Source organism: Cynocephalus volans, chromosome 13, assembly GCF_027409185.1.
Source record: "Cynocephalus volans isolate mCynVol1 chromosome 13, mCynVol1.pri, whole genome shotgun sequence".
Taxonomy (NCBI): domain Eukaryota; kingdom Metazoa; phylum Chordata; class Mammalia; order Dermoptera; family Cynocephalidae; genus Cynocephalus; species Cynocephalus volans.
In genome coordinates this window covers 21,368,775-21,389,148 of record NC_084472.1, presented here as the reverse complement: position 1 = coordinate 21,389,148, position 20,374 = coordinate 21,368,775, and the positions used below count along the sequence as shown (strand labels likewise).

The window sequence follows — 20,374 nt, the reverse complement described above, 5'->3', positions numbered from 1 at the left end:
GCAAAGCCCATGATTCATGGCCTGCCATAGGTATAAGAACCAGCTAATGAAATGTGCCATTGATTTCCTTTTTCCTTTTTGACCCTCTGTTAAATTTAAAGGGGAAAATAGATACATTAAATTCCAATTCTAATAATAGCCCCCAATGGGGACCAAGTGGCTAAGACAATGGAAAGAGAGACTTTTCAGCAGAAGGATTTGCTTTGAGCCTAAATGAAGTCTGTCATGATTAGGTTATTTAATGAAATGAAGTCATGGAAGGAAGTTGATCACTTCCGGTCAGACCTCAAAGAACAAGTGTCACATCCCTAAATCATGTCTTCTGGTAGTAATTAAGCTTCACTCTCTGCAGAGAGCCCTGGAAGACTTAAAAGGCAATACTTTTGAGAAGTAGATTTTCACTTATTCAAGTAGCAAATGGATGCCTTTGCTACCTAGTCTCCTCCCTTCCACTGGCATAGAAAGAGGCTTTGAATTCAGCTTTTATGTGTTAATAGGACCATTAGAAAGCAACAAATTTATCAAGGAAAATAATGTTCAGAGGAAAAATAATACAACTATTTAAAAAAAAAACCTAGTGAAGGAAACAATAAAGTATATTGCATATACATTTTCTGAAGCGGTAGCTAACACTTTTAATCAAAACTTCTGTGACATCTTTGAGGTATTTCCGAAGAACCAGAGCACTTGTAATTAATTCTATTAATCGTGAAGACTAAATTTATCCTCAGCTTCTATAGTGAGTTAAGGATAGAGATGTTTACCCAAGAAGAAAGCTAACACAGCATTCTTCTCTGTGAATGTAATTTTCACTTGACAGAGTGTGTATTTGTATGATAGGTGTTTGCTTTTCATTTACCCACTTAGAGTTTTTTCATCCTTTTGGAAATTTATTGATTTATTGTGTGAAGCACAGAGAAGGAAAGGGAAGGACTATGATTTGTGACAAGTGTATTTCCTGAGCAAAATACTTATTTATCCTGGCTATCACCCTATTCTCTCTATCATTATCCCTTATCAATTAGTCTTTGTATATTACAAAACACAGAAATCTAAGACCTCATTAACCTCACAATTTGTCAACAAATTATAATAGCTGTAATTGAAAATATATAGACCTCAATTTTCTTCCATTTTACCTTTAGAGAATTGCATTTTGACCCCTCCTATCAAAATTGTGGAGTAGGGTAGAAATGTATAATCTCTCTGTATAAAAATGACATCCTCTCTGCTCCCAGTATTGCAGCACTGGAAAGCAGGCAGGAAAGGTTTGCACTGTGGAGATCCACATCCCATCTTGCCAAAGGATAAATAAAGGGCATTCATTCATCAGCTTTCAAGCTGCCACCCTCTTGTCTTTTCTCCCAGCCCCCACCTCTCCCTGAAATTGGGAGGAGGGAGGTTCTGATTATTTTTGCCTATTTCTAGCAGAGCTAGGCATGAACAATTAAATTTAGGGCTTCCCTGTGGTCTGTGAATAACAGTGCACAGTGCTAACCATCAGGGCACAAAGGCAGACAACAAAAAAAGGCTTTTTTATTTTTTGTTTACCCTTCAGGACACTGTTTACCTTATCACTGAAGGGGAAGTTATCATCTCATCCCTTTTGGAAATTGTACTGGGTTTATTCTCTAGCTTCTGGAACTGTCCAGTGATGAAGTGAGTATGTCAGCCTGGGGCTAGGGGATTTACATAAGGCCCTGCTCTCTTCCCCCACCTCCAGCCCCATACGTGTGTGTGTGTGTGTGTGTGTGTGTGTGTGTGTCCCTCTGTCCATCTGTGTGTCTCCAGATTTTGCTCTCTCAAGTGCACTCTCACCTCCCCCTCTACACTCAATCTCATTCCCTTTTCCTTGATTTTTCTGTCAAACCTTTTTCTTTTTCTCCCTTTCAACCAGAATGATTTTTTCCCCCTTTCTCCCTCTCTAAATTTACTTCACAGCAGATTGTCTTGTAGTAAATCACCAAAAACCCAAATAGCACTAAAGCATTCTGATACAACATTAGCATTTGCTTAACAAGCACAAGATAAACATTAAACAAAGAACCGCATTTCTTTATTAGAGGCTGCAAGATACATAATCCATGAGCACAAGAAACATGGGACCCAGTGGATATGCAGATGTGTGTTATTTCATTGGCGCTGGGCGGCCTTGTTAGAAAAGGTTTTCATCTGAAGGCTTGGGGGTGGATGGTTGACTGTCCCTGGTGGGGCTGTAACTAGATACAGAGACTGTTGCAAGCTAGGCTGGGCTCCCTGGTGGACCTGCTGATTGGACAGCCTGAGGAAAACTTGGGAAGCATCGGGAAGTGAACTCAATCACCTTGGGGATGGTAGGGTAGAACCAGATGAAGGCATTTGACTTCTTTTGTAACTCCCACTAAGGACAGATTGCCAGTGCGATCCAGCCTCCATAACTGCAAATCAGGCCCTTTCCCCTATGCCGATTTCATTAGAATGGCCAGCATGGTGCAAAGAGGGAAAAAAAAAAAAAAGGTTAGACACAGTAATTTTACAGGCAGGCGGGTACAAAAAAAATCTGCATAATTAAGCAGTCAAGGCTGCTAATAGGGGAGTTTATATGCTCTGGGACCAGGCAAGGGCAGCACATATGGATATAGCACTGGATATTAAATCTACGGCATGCAGACTTACTTCAGGGCCCTCAGAGAAAAGGCTAATTATAGAGAGAGGAATTGTGTTTACTGGTCTGTCTTGGGCAAAGATGGTGAAAGTGCAACCAAGTTTTGCAGTTAAACATGAACAGGCTGTTAATAGAGATATCAAAATATGTGCTGGTGGTTCTTTCCTACTTAATCAACACAAAATTATAGATTCTATGGACACTCCCCCCCCCCAACCCACCTTACTAAATATAGACAAAATGCTTGGAATTAAGTTTCATAGATTAAGTGTATGCAGAATGTAAAGATGCACAGGATAGGAGTGTGCTTTTTATTAAATTGCCACCATTTAATCTTGGCTACACTCTTTATCATCAATAAATTTTATTTAGCAGTTTAGCCAGCCCTGTTTAAAAATGTCACTGCTTCTGGGCATGAGCTCAATGTCAGCACTTAAATATCAATGGAGAATCTGAGTGGAAGTCACAGTGGGCAGGGGTGAGCCTTTCAAGAAGGGTGTGTTTCTGGAAGGGGCTCTGATGGGATGAACATTAACATTTCATAATGCAGATCAAAGGTAAGGAGAAAACCCAAAGGCCCCTTTGTCACAGGCCTCTAACAACTGCCTCATACATGAGCTGAGATGATATCTTCAGATTATTAAAGAGATTCATTTCATATTTGTATGTATGTATGCAGTACGTATGCAGGCACTTGTTTATTTAATTCCATACAAAGAGCGTTTTCTGAAGAGGACAAGCTGGTGAGCCATTTGCCCCAGGCTGGGTGTGCCAAAGCATGCCTGCTTGTTTCAGGGGACTGGAGCCTCCTGCAGGTTTTGTTTCCAGAGGAGCAGTCTGGACCCTTTGTCCTTTAGGGAAGCTTCCCATAGGAAACAGCAGCCCTCTCCTAGCACAGATTTGCAGCTGTGGGCGCAGGCCATTTGTGAGCCTGTTGTGCATTCCGTTACTCCGCCACAACAAGGAGAGCTGGAGAAGAATCCCACCGCCTTGTCTCAAGATGCACTGAAACCTCAGGCTTATGAAAGTAAACAGCATCTGATAAGCCAGATATTGGGTCAGGCTTGCCTGACATCTGTGCACTTCTCAGAGGCAGGGAATTCAGTTCTAATGAGAAGACCCAAGCCTGTGCCCTGGAAAGCGAGTTGCAAAGGCTAATGAATGGGCAGTTTAGCCCCTCGAAAAGAGGGACAGCATCACACTGACACACAGGGGACTATGCCCCTCTTCTTCTCTTGCATTGTTCACTGACTGACCGGGGGTGTCAGTTTTACTGAGAACAGCTAGTAAGATATTATAGCAGTTGGTTAAGGGGGTAAAGGTGTTGAGAGACTAGTATAATGCAGACCCAAATGCAGATATTTCATACTGAATATTTAGAATGTGTTTTTTCCCTAGCAGCTGTTAAGTTAATGGTTTTTTTAAATCAGACTAGTCCTCAGAATTTTTTTTTTAAACTCAGTGACTTCTAATATCTTCTGATTTCTAGAGGTTACATTGTAAAGAAAGAATATTTTGATCGCCCACAGTTTAGCAAGGACAGTGTGGTGCAAGTGGAATGCAGTCGCATGGAAGTGTTTATTAAGACCATTCTTTTTACCCCATTCTTGCAGGGAGGACTTAGTAGGGGTCAATACCTGCAAAATGGTAGTAGCTAAATTTGAATGCATGGGACAGGGTACTGTTTTTCTGCTTATCAAGAGAAAATGGAGTTGACCAGAACATTAGAAGGCAGTAAGTAAGCCCTGCTAGAAAAAGGGGAAATATTATTTTTTAGATAGAAATAAATATAGGAGACAGAGCTAAACATACAGTTGCTTTTATTTTTTAACTTTTTTGGGCGGATCACAAGTAAGAAAGCTGGGCAAGAGGCATGTTACTGATAAAAGAATGTTATGAATTTGAAAAGATCTCTGACTATGTGTTATTTTGCTTGGGTATACAAAGAACCAACCACGCACGCTCCTACCCGGTCCATGTGTGGACTCAAAATCCCTTACAACATAGTGGTTTCCCCAAAGTCGTCTCCTTCCTCCCTTCCTCCTTCCCTCCATTCATTCATTCAACCAAAAGCAAAACCAAAAAAACCACAGTTGTCTTGAGAACAGGCCTAGTAAATAATAAAGAGGATTATCAGGAAGGACTGCGTCTTGTAGGGGAAATAAGAGACGTATTGATGCTGTGGGGGGGAATGTGATACACGCCCCAAGAACCCTATAACATGTGGTAGAGATTCAGAGAAACTGATTCTGAGTGAGAGAGAGAGGCTTGGCAGGGGATGGGGCCTGAGGAAGGCAAGTAGTATGACAGGTCTTTTCCATTTAAGCCCTGCTACTCTTCCTCATTTCTGAACTAATTTTCCATGTCATCCCAACAACTGCGCTGATGGGTTGTCTAAACCTTACTCCCTCTCCTTCCTGTGTGCATGCACACATGTGCACACACGTACATGCACACACAAAGTTGAGCTGAGGAGAAGAGGAGGAGGAGGAAGGAAAACGGAGAAATAGCCATTGCTGCTGTGGCACTGCCTTGAGAAAAAGGAGTTTTCACCAAAAGTGGGTCATTTAACAGCATTAACATCTTCTGGGTATTGTTTTAAGGATTGTTATTACCATATGCTGAGATTTCCTCTTAAATGTCTGGCTAAGTTAAAAAACTAACATAAGATCTTGGCTGGATTTGACCAAATAATCTCACATGTGTAGGAGCCTGACCAAAGCGACTCACCTCTGGGAGCAGGGGGCCCATGAGGCAGGCCACCTTGCCCCAAGGCCACTCTGACTTAGCAGCCCCAGCGACAGCTGAGCGGTCATGGTGTTTCTGCCCTTGTAGCTGCTGTCTCAGTTTTACCTCTCAAGTCCTGCAAAATCCACAGCTGCTTTGGGGAAGCTGACAGATCTGAGTGTGGAGGAGGAACAACTTCTATGGCACTTTGCCCTAAACACGCTGAAACCAGCGGCCCTCTCTGCCACATAGCCTCTGGCTTCTCCCTTTTCTTCTCTTACTCTTTCTCCTATATGGAAGGGAAGAGGAAAAATAGAGGAACAAAACCAATATTAAAAACATTTAATATGAGGTATTTCAACAAATGGAGCAAACATTGGTTTCATGCTTAGTAACAAGAATAGTATTTACTGAATAGTTACAATGGCCCAAACACTGTGCTAGATACGTGATATTTATTATTTACATTGAGTATCACCTGTACAGCCCTATGACATGGGCACTTGATATCCCCATTTAATAGATGATTCACCTAAGGCCAGGTTCAAGAACCTATGTGAGATTACACAGATTACAGTACCCCCACTGAGTGATTCCAAGGTCTGAGTTCTTAAAACCACTCTACCATGTTGCATGGGAAGAAAAGCTTTGGGGATAGTGCCTGTGATGATTTTTACAAAGACTATCTCTTCTACCCACTACAGTGTAAGTTGGTTTATGCCTGTGGTAAAGGTCTATCTTTACTAATATGCCAGGGTTACCAAGAATATCCTGTGTGTGCCAGGAGCTTCCCTCCCACTGTGGAAGCAACTTGTGTGACAGTGGAAAACTGGACTCAGTAGTAATGGTCCACTTGCTATCAGAGCACAAACCCTATGTGAGAATATATAAAAGATTTAGTGGTTGAGCACTCAGTTCCTGAGTATTCATTGGAAATTAATATGTAAGCAATACACAAGTAGGCCTAATTGCATGTGTGACCTGCTTTCTTATATATTTGGGAGGGTAGAGACGAACATGGAGAACACGCAGTAGATGCATTTTACTGCCAGAGTGGAACTCTACAATCGTACCAGGGGACCTTTTGGTAATGTTCATAATGTGCTACTATTGTGATTTAGGAAAGAAAAATGCTACTGCTGGGCTTTATTTTCAACCCATTTTTTTTAACATCAATTAATGCAATCAAATATAGTACAGGGAAATCTAACTTTTTATTTACATTTCTGGGGGCTGGGAAGGGTTTGTTTGTTTTTGTTAACTCCAGGCATTTGAGCTGTACAATATATGCTTTTCTTGGTATTTTCCAAATCAACTCAGTAAGTTACATTTAACAGTCTATGCGAAACTCTCCACATGAGGAAGAGAAAACAGCCTTCTAACTGGTACCATTTGTGGGGAAACAAAATGATTCTGCCTTGTTTCACACAGTTTGAAAATAATGACTTCTTTTGGATTTTTAAAACAGATTTAGTTAATAAGATGATTCATATCAGTTTTCTTACCCATAACAGCAAATTGAAATATGTTATTTCTTCATGAATTAGTCAGATTTTTGAATGCCAAGTTTTGAACTAAATCTTGATGAATTCGTAAACAAGAACAGCAACAGAAAAAAGAGTATCATATTTTCGACCTTAATCAAACCTTAAAAGGGCAGTAAAATAAACCATTAAGATAATCAGAAAGGCCCAAGCTAAAAGTCTATTTTTCTGATTTTCCCCCTGTTGCTCTTCACTGCCTTAACCAAACACACATAATCAGTGCAAGTTGCTGCATGATCTTCTATCTTCCTGAGCCCAGGGATCTAGTAGACTAAGTATCATACATGATTTAACTAAAAACTTTATTCCAAATTAAAATTCAGTTACTTTTTCCCCCTATTGTGGAGTCTAAGCCTGGATTTGAGCCCAGCTCTATCAGTAACTACCCTTGTGACTTTGAGTAAATCAGTTAAGCTCTTCCTAGGATTTGGGTTACCTGGACCAATCCATGTTACTGAACAGATTAAATGAGAATAGATGTATATAAATCCGTGCATTTTGAAAATTGTAAGAGGCTATACAAGTGTACATTAAAAAGTTTGTGGAAAATGGAACTGAAAGATAATATGCATCTTTCCATGATCTTTTTGAAGACCCCTCTTATAAATACAAGTAGTTATTGTATTTATAATCATCCTCAGGTAGAGATAATGGGAAGAAAATGTACTATTGTAATAGTCTTAGCAATAATAAGGGCCTCCTTATTATGGGGCCTTCAAAAAAAAGAAGAAGGGCTGAGTTTGACCTGTGTAGACACTTCATTCGACTTCATGTGCTTAAAAGTCATGTTGGCATGAGCACAGAGTATGATCTTTTGCAGTAGATGAGATCACATTTAGACTTAACCGGGTGAGTTAAGGCCATAGTGACTACTTTGATTTGGAATTTCCCTGCTGTTATTACATTAAGACAGACTTTCTAATATTTATTTCAAGAGAGAGATGTCAAGATTCTAGGTCCTGTATATCATTTAGTTTATTCTTCCTCTTCTCTTCCTGTTCCCTTTTGAGAGATATCCAGGTGTATTGTATGTATCAGGTAGAGGAAGAAAGTTCAGAATGAACCACATGGGCTGGGATGCCAGGTACCTCTTTATCAATCACATGCTCTCCTACCGAGATAGCCACAGCTATGTCTAATTCTCTGAGATTTTGTTTTATATTTTGTTCTTGGAAGTAACTGAGACCAATATTTAATTAAGAAAACTTCTCTTCCCATCTAGAGAAGAAAACTTATTTTGTTACTGGGCACTTTTCTCTAAATATAAGTATCTATGCATGCTCAGTTATTGTGATTGGTTGAATATATGCTAAAAATATTTATTCCACTTTGTTTTTTCTGCAGATTTATACAATGCTAATTTGTATTTAACCACTCTGGATTTAATTTCTGAACCATCTTTTCTCCAGTATTCAGAAACTGGAGAACTTTTGTTGCTGGTTTTTAGATTGGGCCATATGTCTCCTATTTTACCCAACAATTAGAATCCCACAAAATTATATAAAATCCACTTGTTCATTGCTTAACAGAGAATGTGGTGATTTTGTTGTTGTGCAAACATCATGGAGTGCACCAGCTACTGCACACCTGGGCTACATAATATAACCACTGTCATGTATGCAAGTCATCGTTAACCAAAATGTCATGTGGAGCAGGACTGTCTTCACTTTTCTTCAGATCGTCCAATATGGAAATTCTCATGCTAATACCTGTCTTTAAGAAACCAAACTTTCTGCTATTTTTCAGAAACAAAGGAAGAGTAAGAGGCCAAGACATCACTCTAAGTCACTTTCTATTCTGGACTTTTCTTTTTTTCGTTCGTTTTTTTTTTTTGTGACCGGTAAGGGGATCATAACCCTTGGCTTGGTGTCGCCCGCACCGCGCTCAGCCAGTGAGCGCACCAGCCATTCCTATATAGGATCCGAACCCGCGGCCTTGGCACACCCAGCGCCACGGCTCTCCCAGCGCCGCACTCTCCCGAGTGAGCCACAGGGTCGGGCCCTCTATTCTGGACATTTCTGTTTTTCTTTACTGAGAATGAAATTGACAAGTGAGCTAAATATTACTTCTTTTAGAAAGGAAATAAATTTTATAGTTGTGAATATCAGACTTCTGCTTAGGCTGTTTAAGACAGCATTGGAATTCTATGCTGACTGCATCACATATGCAGGACAAAGCAGAGCCTTTAAATATATAAAATGTTTCAGGCCATTGACAGATATTTTAGTGACATTATTTCAATAGATTTCCTTTTGTATTAGGAGAATCATTATCAGCCTTTTTTGTATTGACACAGTATACCATATTTAAATTTTTTAAATGAATCTTGAATGAACTGGTTCAGGTTCTAGAAAAACTGAAGACAGAGGATTAAAAGTTTATTGTGCCCAAAACGTCTTTACAATTTGGCATTATCGTCTTAGAAATATTTAATAGTTTGCACAAGGTAATGTAAGGAATCACTTCTCTGAGAAAGGGCTTTTCATACTTATTATGTCTCGTTCTTCATTTAACAGATATAATTATTAACTAGCCCACGGTTTTCATTAGGTCCTATTTTATAGTCTAGCTTTGGTTTTTGATCTAACAAAATACCTAGAGACATCTACTTCTTCACTACCCGTCAAAACTAAGTAGAAATGAGACAGAAATCTTTGTTATAACATGAATCTTTTGCTCTTCCTTCCTCCCTTCCTTCTCTCTGCCCACCACAGTGGATAACAACTCCCTCATTTATGTTGCTCTTGACTGGCAGGAAACAACAGGAGGAACTAGAAATGAGTGTGATTCATTGGTATGCCAGGAACATCTTGGCTCCAGTATATAGTGCCGGTGTGTCCAGAACGATGCCCGAGGGAGAAAAGTAGACTAGGAACATATTGAGCTAACCTATTTTCCATACATAAGCATAGGGTTACCTTTTTAGTAAGCCACACGCTGCAGAATATGCATGCGGTCTCAGTTTCTTCTGAAATACTCAATTCACTACCCTATCAAGGAATGATTCAGGTATTAAAGAAGAGTGGTTAGCTATAGGCAGAATAGAATTAAGAAATCAGTCTTTGTTTCTGAATAATTATAATTCCATAAAGGAGCACTCAAGTCCAACCTCCACAGGGTTTCAGGTGACAGTTGAATCAAATCATTGGTTTATTGCCATTGAGAGAAAGGATCAGCATTCAGCTACTACGTCACAGGTTGTATAATCAGGAATGTTTCTTTCAGATTGACAGCTTAGACCAAAGTGCTTTATTGAAAATGGTTTTCCTAGGCCCTCTGGAGAATCTGGAAATATGGAGAATTTAACTTTCCATTACCAAATTTTTCAATTTTCCAGCAGGTGCTACATATTAGCTAAGGCTTCACTTGCCTAAAGAGAGAGGAGCACTTTCACAGTGAGAAAGAGAATGCATTGGAGTTGCTTAGGACGTGGGGGGTGAAGTGGATTAGAATAAACTCAGGCCTTGGCTTTTCAGAAAGCAAAAGAGTAGCCGGGTAGCGTATAAGTATAAACAGCTTCTTGCACATCAATAAGAGATCTAGAAGACAACAACTTTTGTTTTGTTTAATGTACAACTTAAATTGCTGTGCTTAAGAAGAAGGAAATATTTCATATCCGGGTTTGGTGGGACAGTGTAGTCTTGGCTGCAGGAAGCCTGAATTCTGGCGACGGCCGTGACCATAACACTTTTCCACTGTGGGCATGTTAGTTAATGTCTCTGATCTCAACTTTCTCATCTTTTAAACAAGTTCATAGTTCAGGTATCTCCAAAACCCCTTCTAGCCTTTATCTAAAGCTCCAGTGTTTAGCCAGACATATAATGTGGACCCTCACTTTTTTCCTTCAGTTTCCTAGTTTATTGCTTCTCCTCCATTTCACATGAACTAGCAAAATGTTCTGAGATCCCTGAAAATACATGAGCCAAAAAACACAGTTTTGTGAGGTACTTATTGAAGTAATTTTTAGTAAAAGGATAATGCCAAAGAGTGGTCAGCCAACCCTCCCATGCCTTCACCATCGTGTTTCCCATATCACATTTCCAAATTCTCTGAGCACGGGGAGCATTCTTTGTTTTTGGAGGGATGTTAATCACCTTATAGTAGTTTTACGTCATCCTGTTTTTCTTCAAGCATAAAAGCTTTGTCCAAAATATAGTATGGGAGAAGATACTGTACGTGGATTCACGCGCAGTCCATTTATTTTTCTTTTAAGTGTGTTGTTGCAGTGTTTTCCTCTGCTAATATATTTTGACACCTTATAGCTGTAACCTGCTGTTCTCTTTAATTGCTTATTGTTATTAATTATATAGTGGTAACGTCGTTGGCTGCTTGAGCCACTTGGCTGTAAGGAAATTCATTTATCATTATTGCTGTTGGAGCTACAGAAAATTGCCAGCATTCTATCCAGAGATGAATGTTTTCGAGCTCACATCCAGTAAAATTTTGAACATGGGTCAAATCTTTAAGTGTTTTCTCTCTGCTGCTACCCTTGCTTCTTCTTGTTTGTGCTTTGAGGACCTTCATTTTCTCTCATCTTTTGTTTCAGTCTTTGATTTGCTGCCCTTTCAGAGAAGTTTATGTATTGCTCTCAGCTCTCCATTCAGTGGCCTGTTCAAATAATACCCTACGCTTTTTCTTTTCCTCATATTCCTCACTGTAGATTTTCCTTCTTAGAATTTCTTTATCACAACATTCCTGTCTTTACAACTTCATTACATGCACATTTTATTTTAAATCATAAATGCTGATTGGACATTGCCTTAAGCTCTGCCTTTCCATGAAAGTGATCACTGTGCCCTTAAGAACACCTATAAATCCCTTCTACTCACAGTAAAAATAATTAAATGTATTTACATTCCCGAACTGGAAAAGCTGCCCATATATTAAAAGAATGAAAGAATGAATGATGTACATATGCAAACCCAAGGATGTGTATTTACACACATCCAGCTACTTACTGATATCTGTAGTTTCTTTAAATCTGGGCTTAATTTAGAATACATGACCCCACAGCTGCATGTGCCACAGAACAGCCAGGCCAGAGTGCTCCTCTGCCTTCTGGCAGCATGACATTAAATTCACACTAGTTAAGCCAACTTAAATTGAGCCTCCTTGAACCTTCCTAAATAAAACTAGTGGCCTTAATTACAATCAGGCAATTTAAAGGTTATGGAGCTCTAACTAGTACTGCACTATATCACTTTAATAATGCACAGGAAAATTTCTCTAAGGGGTGGCATCGTTTGATTAGAAGAATTCAAGTTTCACAGCACATTTCCAATAAACTGTTTTTAGAAATCTTATTGCATTTATTGTGCCATTACCTTTTTTTATTCTTCAAGGCCAAGTTTCTAAGGTCACACCAATAGAACAATAAAAATGTGACTCATTTGCAAATAACATGTAGTATTGTGATTTTCACATTGCTGCTTAATGGTTTTCCTAGTATTGCTACAAAGTAAAAAAGAGCAGAATAAAGTCACTTGGAAATTGAGAGATTCTGGCCCCCTTTACACACTCATGTGCCATATGACTTGTGCTTGTGTGGTGAACTCTGATTCTAAACACCATGGTTTAGGACAGAAGATGTCATCTTTGCAATAAGTAATCAATAATACGGTTTCTTGGAGAGATATTTAGCTTTGAAAATGCCCAACCATCTACTTGTCTTAAAGCTGTGGGCACTTATAGCCCCTTGGCTGTCGAGGTCCATACATTTACAGAAGCTGTTGAACTTCACTCTGTTTCTTTTGTTTGTCTGATTTGTATTTTTTCTTTCTTTCTTTTTTAAATCAGCAGTAGCAAGCCATGCTTTCTAGCAAGGATAAACAGCTTTTCAGTGTTTGGAGACTTTCTCCTTCAGATAACTAGTGGCTTTATGCCAAGAAGAAGCTAAAAAAAAGAAAAAGCCCTGACCCTTGCCATAAACTCAGCACAGCAACACAAAAACATGCCTGATGAGCACTGCGTCCGATACATGGCTACATGGCTCGTGTGGTTGGTCCACCGCTGTGTGAAATTAACATCTACTGTTGTGATGTCTCAGTTCTCAAAGATGTTTTCCTGATAGATTTAACTTTAAAGCAGGTTACATTTAGTTTATGCTGCATGAACTATCCTCCTTTGATTTTACCAATTTGTGGTTTTTTGTGTACAGTACTCAAAGGTAAAATATACCTAAATTTCCACCAGTATCAGAAGTCCAGATGTGAGGGCATTAATAATAGGTATTTGATGTCACATAAGAGACATTTTAAGCAAAGAATATAATAAATGCATACATATAATTTAACCAATTAGTTAAAGGAATGGAGCTTTGTAATATAAGAATAAAAACTATTAAGAAAAATTGTTTATGGGTTATGATGTATGATGTAGAGACTTCTGTATGACTTGGGACAAATAAAAGTCAATTATTCTTTATTCTATAAGTTTATTCTTTTGTATTTCAGATATAAAATTTATATTTCTCCTCTTGAAATAAGTGATAAGTCTTGACGCATCAGTTTCTTGCCAGAGATCAGCTGGCAAATTAGACAGCTACTTTGTTAATGCTTTGTTTGCCAGAGCATTTTAATCTTATTTCAGGAAACAATGAAGCCACGCACCGTAAGATAAATTTGGCGAGTCCACTATGTTATATGCACAGGGTTTAATGCACGAGAGAATGAGCAACCTTTTGAAACTCAACCGACAAACAATAAATATTGTTTTGGTGTCAACTCAGCATTTTGTTCTGATGAAATTAGATGTAGGATTAACTAAGTATATATTTTCCATAAATGCAATAAATATTTATTGAGTCCCAGCTGGGACCTACACACTGTTCTAGGATCTTGGTTTACACCAATGAGCAAAAAAGACGAATACTCTTGCTCTCTGAAACTTGCACCGTAGCAAGAATTGGTGAATAACCCAAAATGTAGTTCTCCGTTCTCTCTTGGTAGTAAGATGTCCTGGGCTGCCACCCACCACTCTTTAGTAGGAAGCCAAAAGCTGAAATGCATTGCTGAATAGGAAACATGCTATTGCCAATCACATTGTACATCAAATCCACTACATGAAATGAAAGTAACTGTTTTATACTTGCCTTTCTGTACTCACAAACTTCCTGTTAAGGCAGAGAACAAAACGGCACTAAAGATTAGGTGGTGGAAAACTTTATGAAAGGAAAAGGTTTACTTTCCTGTATTCAGGTGAGGGTAAACAAGGGGGAAACTGGCTATTCAAGTAAACTGGATGCCTTTCAGTGGAACACAGGGGCATACACTGAAGTCAAAGCTTTATTTGAGAAGCTAATTTTTAAAAAGCAACTGTAATTTCTAATCACACCTAGAGCCTTTGATTAAACTTATTGGTTTCAACCCTCCCTCCCACCCTTATGCCCACCCTTTCCTTTTCTAGGGCTAACAGTATCTTTAGTAAGGAATATGCACTACTTTCTTCTTTTCTTAGTTAAGAATGTTTTTACTTGGGGTGGGGAGGGGAAAACTCAAAGTGATTTCATCAGGGCCCTTCCAAAAACTGATGTCTGGGGGGATTTTTTGGTTTGTCTTTTTTGTTTTTTTATTTTTAATAAAAACATTTGAGGGAAAGATTTTCACCTTTAAAGCTATTTGCACTATGTGAGACTTCAATTATAGGGCCTATGCTTCAATTCAGAAATTAAAGAAGAAAAAAAAAGAACTAGAGGTGCCAGTGTATTTGTCAGGTTTGAAAGGTATCTTAGTCTATGTGCTTATCCCTATTCCCCAATGGTGCCAAAATATCACTGCTGAGTCCCCACAGTTGGACAGAAGCCACCTTTTTGGTGGATTGTTTGTTTTATTGTTCATTGTTTGAACATTTCAACGTTTTCTGCTACATGAAAATATTCTAATAAGCACTCCATACAACCGATAATAATAGCCAAGGAATTGGATGATATTGCATCTCAGAGCATCTAAAATCCCACCGCCTGCCTCTCCGATCCCTACCCACCTGGACCTCCTGCTAGTTTCCAAGCTGCTGATGTTTATGGGGCTCTAGGCAGCCCCTGGGCTCTTTAGAATCTGCTGGGTACCATGCAGCCTACCCCAGCTGAATCATTTCCTGCTCTAGCCCTGCTGATAATGAGAAGTTCAAGACCAGAAATAACAGTGTCAATATCAGTGGCTTTGCTTAAAAGGCCAAAAGCATTGTAGCCTATAGACCATTGGCCGAAAACAGGCAGTAATGGAGTTAAATGGAGACTTGTACCCTGTATCTCCTTAAAGTAAAATTGTGGCTGAAGTACACAGGATGTATAGATCACTTGGCTTGCTTCTCTTGAGATACCTAAGGACTAGGCACTTTGTGTGGGGAGAGGCAAAGTCTGGGTACCTGGTCCCCATTTACCACATTCCCAGCTTCTCTCCTTGTAAGTGCCTGTGCTTGTATCTCATGTGCCTCTCTTGTGTGGCACAGAAATACTGACAGTAGCAGACATTTCATACTGCCAGCTAGAAAACTCCAAGAAGGTGCAACTATCAATCTTCAGGCAACATTCATCTTCATGTTAAACTGTCCAAAAAATAAGGGCAGAACTTTCTAACTGTTGTGAATAGAAGTTCACACAATATTCAGTACTCTCAAATTCTGCCTTACTTTGGGGGCTGCATGACTAACGTACCAGCAGCAAACTTTGAAGCCTAAGTAATATTCTCCATTGCCAAATTAGTACCTCTGTGTGTTTGTTACAGTTGAGAAATACGTGCATTATACAATACAACAAATTATAGTGGCCAGAGTGTTGTGGACCTAGAAGGAATGTGATGGCTGCGTGCATGGCAAATTACAGTACAGTCTGCCTATTTTTCTAGGGTTTCTAGGGCAAACCAACATAGCCGAGGGGTGAGTTTTGTCATGTATGGCTTTTCTTTGTTCCTCCTTAGACCCCTAGCTTATAAATGTGTGCTTGGAAATTAACTCGGGGAAGAGGAGAAGCAAAGTAACGGGTGGGGGGTTGGGAATTGGTTTAGGGCACAGTTTTCTTGGATTTGAAAATATATATAAGGATATAGAAATACACACGTTCGAACTGGAAAGATTACAGCTGCAGGGCATTGGATTCCTCTGCTTGGATTCTGAGGGCAGAGTTTGCTCCCGCTCAGATCAGAGCTTTTAAGTGTGGTTCCTGCCACATGATGATGTACCAGGAGGGGTTTATATCTGTGGACTTTAGCCTATAGATTTATGCAGTGGAAGAGGCTGGGGGACCCTTCTGGCCAGTCTCAAGGGAAAATGAGAGGAGTGCTACTTATAAACTGTTACAAATTGGTCCTCAGTAATGGCTGTAGTGTTGATCAGATGATATAAGGGGGCCCCCAGTGATTCCTGGGATAACAGCTGCATGTAAGTCAACCACTGAACATTTGCTTGTAGCTGCTCTAGATTTTTGTTTTTATTGAAGGAAAAGGAGTATAAACATGGGACACACAGTCTGGAGGCTGCTTAAAGGGTTTCTCTTGTTTAAAGCTTGTATTGAAATGTCAGTGTCTTGTGTTAAACTAACAATTGCCATGTTGGAGCTCATGACCTGAATTGTGCTTGAGCATCCAAATGGTAACTATTAATTTTTTCTGTTAGGAAAGTGGCTGATGAATAGTTACGTAGGTCCAAGTTTTACAAATTGGAAAGATAAAAACGATCATTCCTCTTTGAACTGGCTTTTGGTAAGCAGGTTCTGTTGTTAGAGCACAAAGTTTTGTAAATGATTATCACGTTTCCCACTAAGGCAGTGGGGTTGTACTCTAATTAAGTACTCAGACTCTCTCCTATGAAACATTTAATACTGGAGTAAATATTTGCGCTAGCATCAGTCTCTTCTATGTAGACTTGATTCCTGTTTACATTTATGTTCACACTGAAATGTAGATTAGCAAACGGAAATAATTATTTCAGCTAAAATTTCTAGACATGTGAAATTATTCCTCAATTATGCTCAAACCATCTTTGGTCATGCCTCACAGTGGGTGACCAGGATAGGAAGTTGCTGGCCCACATTGCTGGACACATGCAGACCCCCTCAGTATGCAACAGAGAGGGGTATTCTGTGTGTTCTGGAAAGATACAGGCTCATATCAAAAGCTGCATATTCTACTCACTCAACTTACTAATTTGTACTCTGACGTTTCTTTCTCTCTTTCCTTGTGCTAATTTCTGTTTTCACAAATGTTTGGCTAGAATACTTTTAAGTCTAATGTGCAAAACTGGAGTTTCTCTGTACTCCATAATATTGCCTATTACCTATCTTTTTCGCTATCAAAATTCAGTGTTGTAATCAATCTTTATTAATAGGGTATAGAAAGGGTAGGTTTTTTTTCTCTCTCTTTTAATTTCAATGTAACATGCTCCTTGTAGAAAGGCAAATCATGCTCACTGTAGAAAATCTGGAGAATAGAGATAAGCAAAAAGAGGAAGAAAAATCTAGAAATTTCATCCTAAGATCCCATCTATAACTCTTAATAAAAAGATAGGGCTGTACTAGCCTATTATATCCTTAATGGAATATTATAATGGTTATTAAATCAATTGACTCTGAATCTCTTTTTAATAAATGAGTCAGGCTGTATTATCCAATTACTGTCAGCTGCTACCTTTCTGGAGAGTAGAAATGGTTATTTTGATTGAATTTGTAAAGCTTTTTGGCACCTTTAGGAAGAAGGCTTGGCGGGGGGGGGGGCGGATATTGGGCAAGGTGCAAGTTGTGACTTCGCAGGCAAAATCCTGAGTTTGAATCTTCGGTTCACCTGAAATTGGAGGTGTTGATGGTGTCACCTCATCGACACCAGCTTTTGAAAAGATCATCAGTTTTTAAAGAAAATGTGATTTATTTCAGCCAGATCCCTCCTCTCCCCTACACCCACCCCATTACTAAGGGTTTTTAGAAACTCTTGGAAAATTAAGACATTGCTGTTAGCCACACAAGATAAGCACCGAGTGCATGAGAGCAGAGTTAAAAAGAGATTCCGAATAAGGATAAACTTTTGAAGTTCTTATTATCAATAGTTTAATTAGTTTTCTATTACTAGTTATGCTTCTCCCCTTCAATTAAAAAAAATGCACAATGAATTATATTAACCAGGTGTAAAAATGTTATGGGTCCCCCATCTCTCCTATTCATTATATATTTGACCCCGAGGTAATAAGCAAGTATGAGGACGGGAAAAGGGAACAGGGGGGTAAACAAAGGCCAGAGAAATGCGTAGGCATGTTCACTGTCTACCTTAGAGCATATGGGCTTTTGCTTTTCTTATTTGCTGCATCACAGTTCAGGTATATTTTCTCTCCTCCTCCAATAACTAGGAAATCAGGTTATTGGAAAAGACCTCACTGTGTAGCTTACAACTACAAGGCAGGTAGAACTTCCAACATTTTTACCATATCGCCAGGTACTTTTAAACTGTAAAAACAGTTCTTGGGGGCTGGCCAGTTATTCGGTTGGCTAGAGCACAGTGCAGTGTGACACCACCAAGGTCAAGGGTTGCCAGGCACTAAAAAAAAAAAAAAAAAAAAAGAGTTCTGAAAATGCTGGATACGATTGCTATCATTGTTATCACTTTAATGGCTTCACAGATAAAGCATGGAATATGTGAAAAATAAGTCTGCACTAATAATGCATAAGTACCTTTAGGACTGTGTGTCGTCTTTTTGTGAATTCACTTAACTAAATTTGGTTTATGTAACATTTTGGGATGCAACATCTCTTTTCTTTGGATAGAAAATAAGTAAAAGTTGATGAGGATATTTTCTTTGTACTCATAGACATATATGTCATGTATTTTTTCTTCTGTTATTTTTCCAAGCAAAATACTCACAGTTAAGAATGATAGCATCCCATTAAAGAGCATCCTAACTTGCATAATTCACTTTACGCTCATTTGACAGTCAATCATTATCCCCAAGAAAACCCACCAGGTCTGTACGAGTTACTTCATAATTATTGCAAGTTTATAAATTCTGGAACAAATATATACCAGCTCACACCCACAGGCCACACTTTGGTTCTTATGCACAACAGATATAATTTTTAAATGATATGAATATCCTTAATTATCTTCTTGCTATTCAAAATAAAGGTATGCAGCACTGAGGGAATAGAAAACTTTTCAATTCGGCAAGTATTTCTGATGATTAACTTCTGATTCAATTCCCTACCATATATAGTGTTTCTTATACTTACTAATGTCTAAAATTTGGAAATTTTTTGGTGACTTTAGGATTAAAAAAAAAAAGGAACAGATGAAAAACCCTTGATTTTATGTAATCCCTAAAGCTTTCTGTGTAACCCCCTGTCCTGTCAGTATGCACAATTAAACTCTCTTACATAATTATAATCAAGGAATTTACTGTGCCACCCAAATACAGAGTAGGTTTTTATCCCTTGTGAAATGTAGACAGTACTGGGTGGCTTAATTAGTGTTTTGCTTCTCTTTTTACAAATTCCAGTCCTCTGCTTCTAAAGACTCATACTTGTGTGAGAAGAAAGATTAGGAATACAAATAGAGTGATTTTACTCCTAGTTAACCAATAATACTCACTTTGTAATCAGGCCTTTGTATTGCCAGCAATATCAACCGGTGTAGGACTTACACATGCGTGTTGTCTTTGAATGAAAGGAAACAGCTTTGGAGAATAGTCTTATGACCACCTGCCCCCATTGTGAGTATGTCCTTTATTTCCTAGACCTAGGATAACTGAAAGAAATGTTCCTTAGTAGCATTTTTAATCATTGGAAATAGAAGATAAAAGTATAACTTGATAACAAGCCAGGTTAATGTGCAGCTTCTACCCCTTACTCATCCTAATAAGTGGTCTTCGGAGTAGCAGGTGTATGCCACAGCGCATCTGTGAAGATCATTGATCTTGAGGCCAGACTGCCTGGGTTTAAATACTGGTTCCTCCAGTGATTAGACATAGTAACTCAGAGTAAAGTTAGTTTAAACTCTCTTGGCCTCATTTTTCTCATCTGCAAAATGGGACTAATAATAGTATTCCTCGTAGGGTGGTTGCGAGATTAAATGAATTCATATCTGCCCTTAGAACAACAGCATCTGAAACACAGTAAGCACTAAAGAAGTGATAGCTGGATCGTTAGTTGCAGTGCTCCTGGTTTTCATTTCGTACAATTGCACATTGAAATGAGTTAGGATGATCCTTAAATTTTAAATGTTATAAACATTTTAATGAGGAAAAAAGCAGCATCAAAATAATGGTTTCTGTTTATAACACAAACTCTTCACTGTATATAGCAATATTATTACATCAAAATATTTTTCTATCATCTTGTTCCTAAGATAGCAAAGAGAAATCCAGGACTAGTCAAAAGTGAGCCTGGAGCTCTTACAAGTGCTTTGGAGAAAGACGGGCAGGGTCTGGATCTGGGAGTAAAGTTGAAACTGTCTTACAAAGTTAAGGGAGCAATCAACTGGGAAGAATA

At 38.8% G+C, this 20,374-nt stretch overlaps 1 protein-coding gene across 1 annotated transcript in view; it reads left to right on the top strand.

Annotated features, from left to right (window-relative positions):
* Positions 1–20,374, top strand: part of ZNF521 (zinc finger protein 521) — a 155,838-nt gene that overhangs the window by 106,228 nt on the left and 29,236 nt on the right. The gene's annotated exons all lie outside the window — the stretch shown is intronic.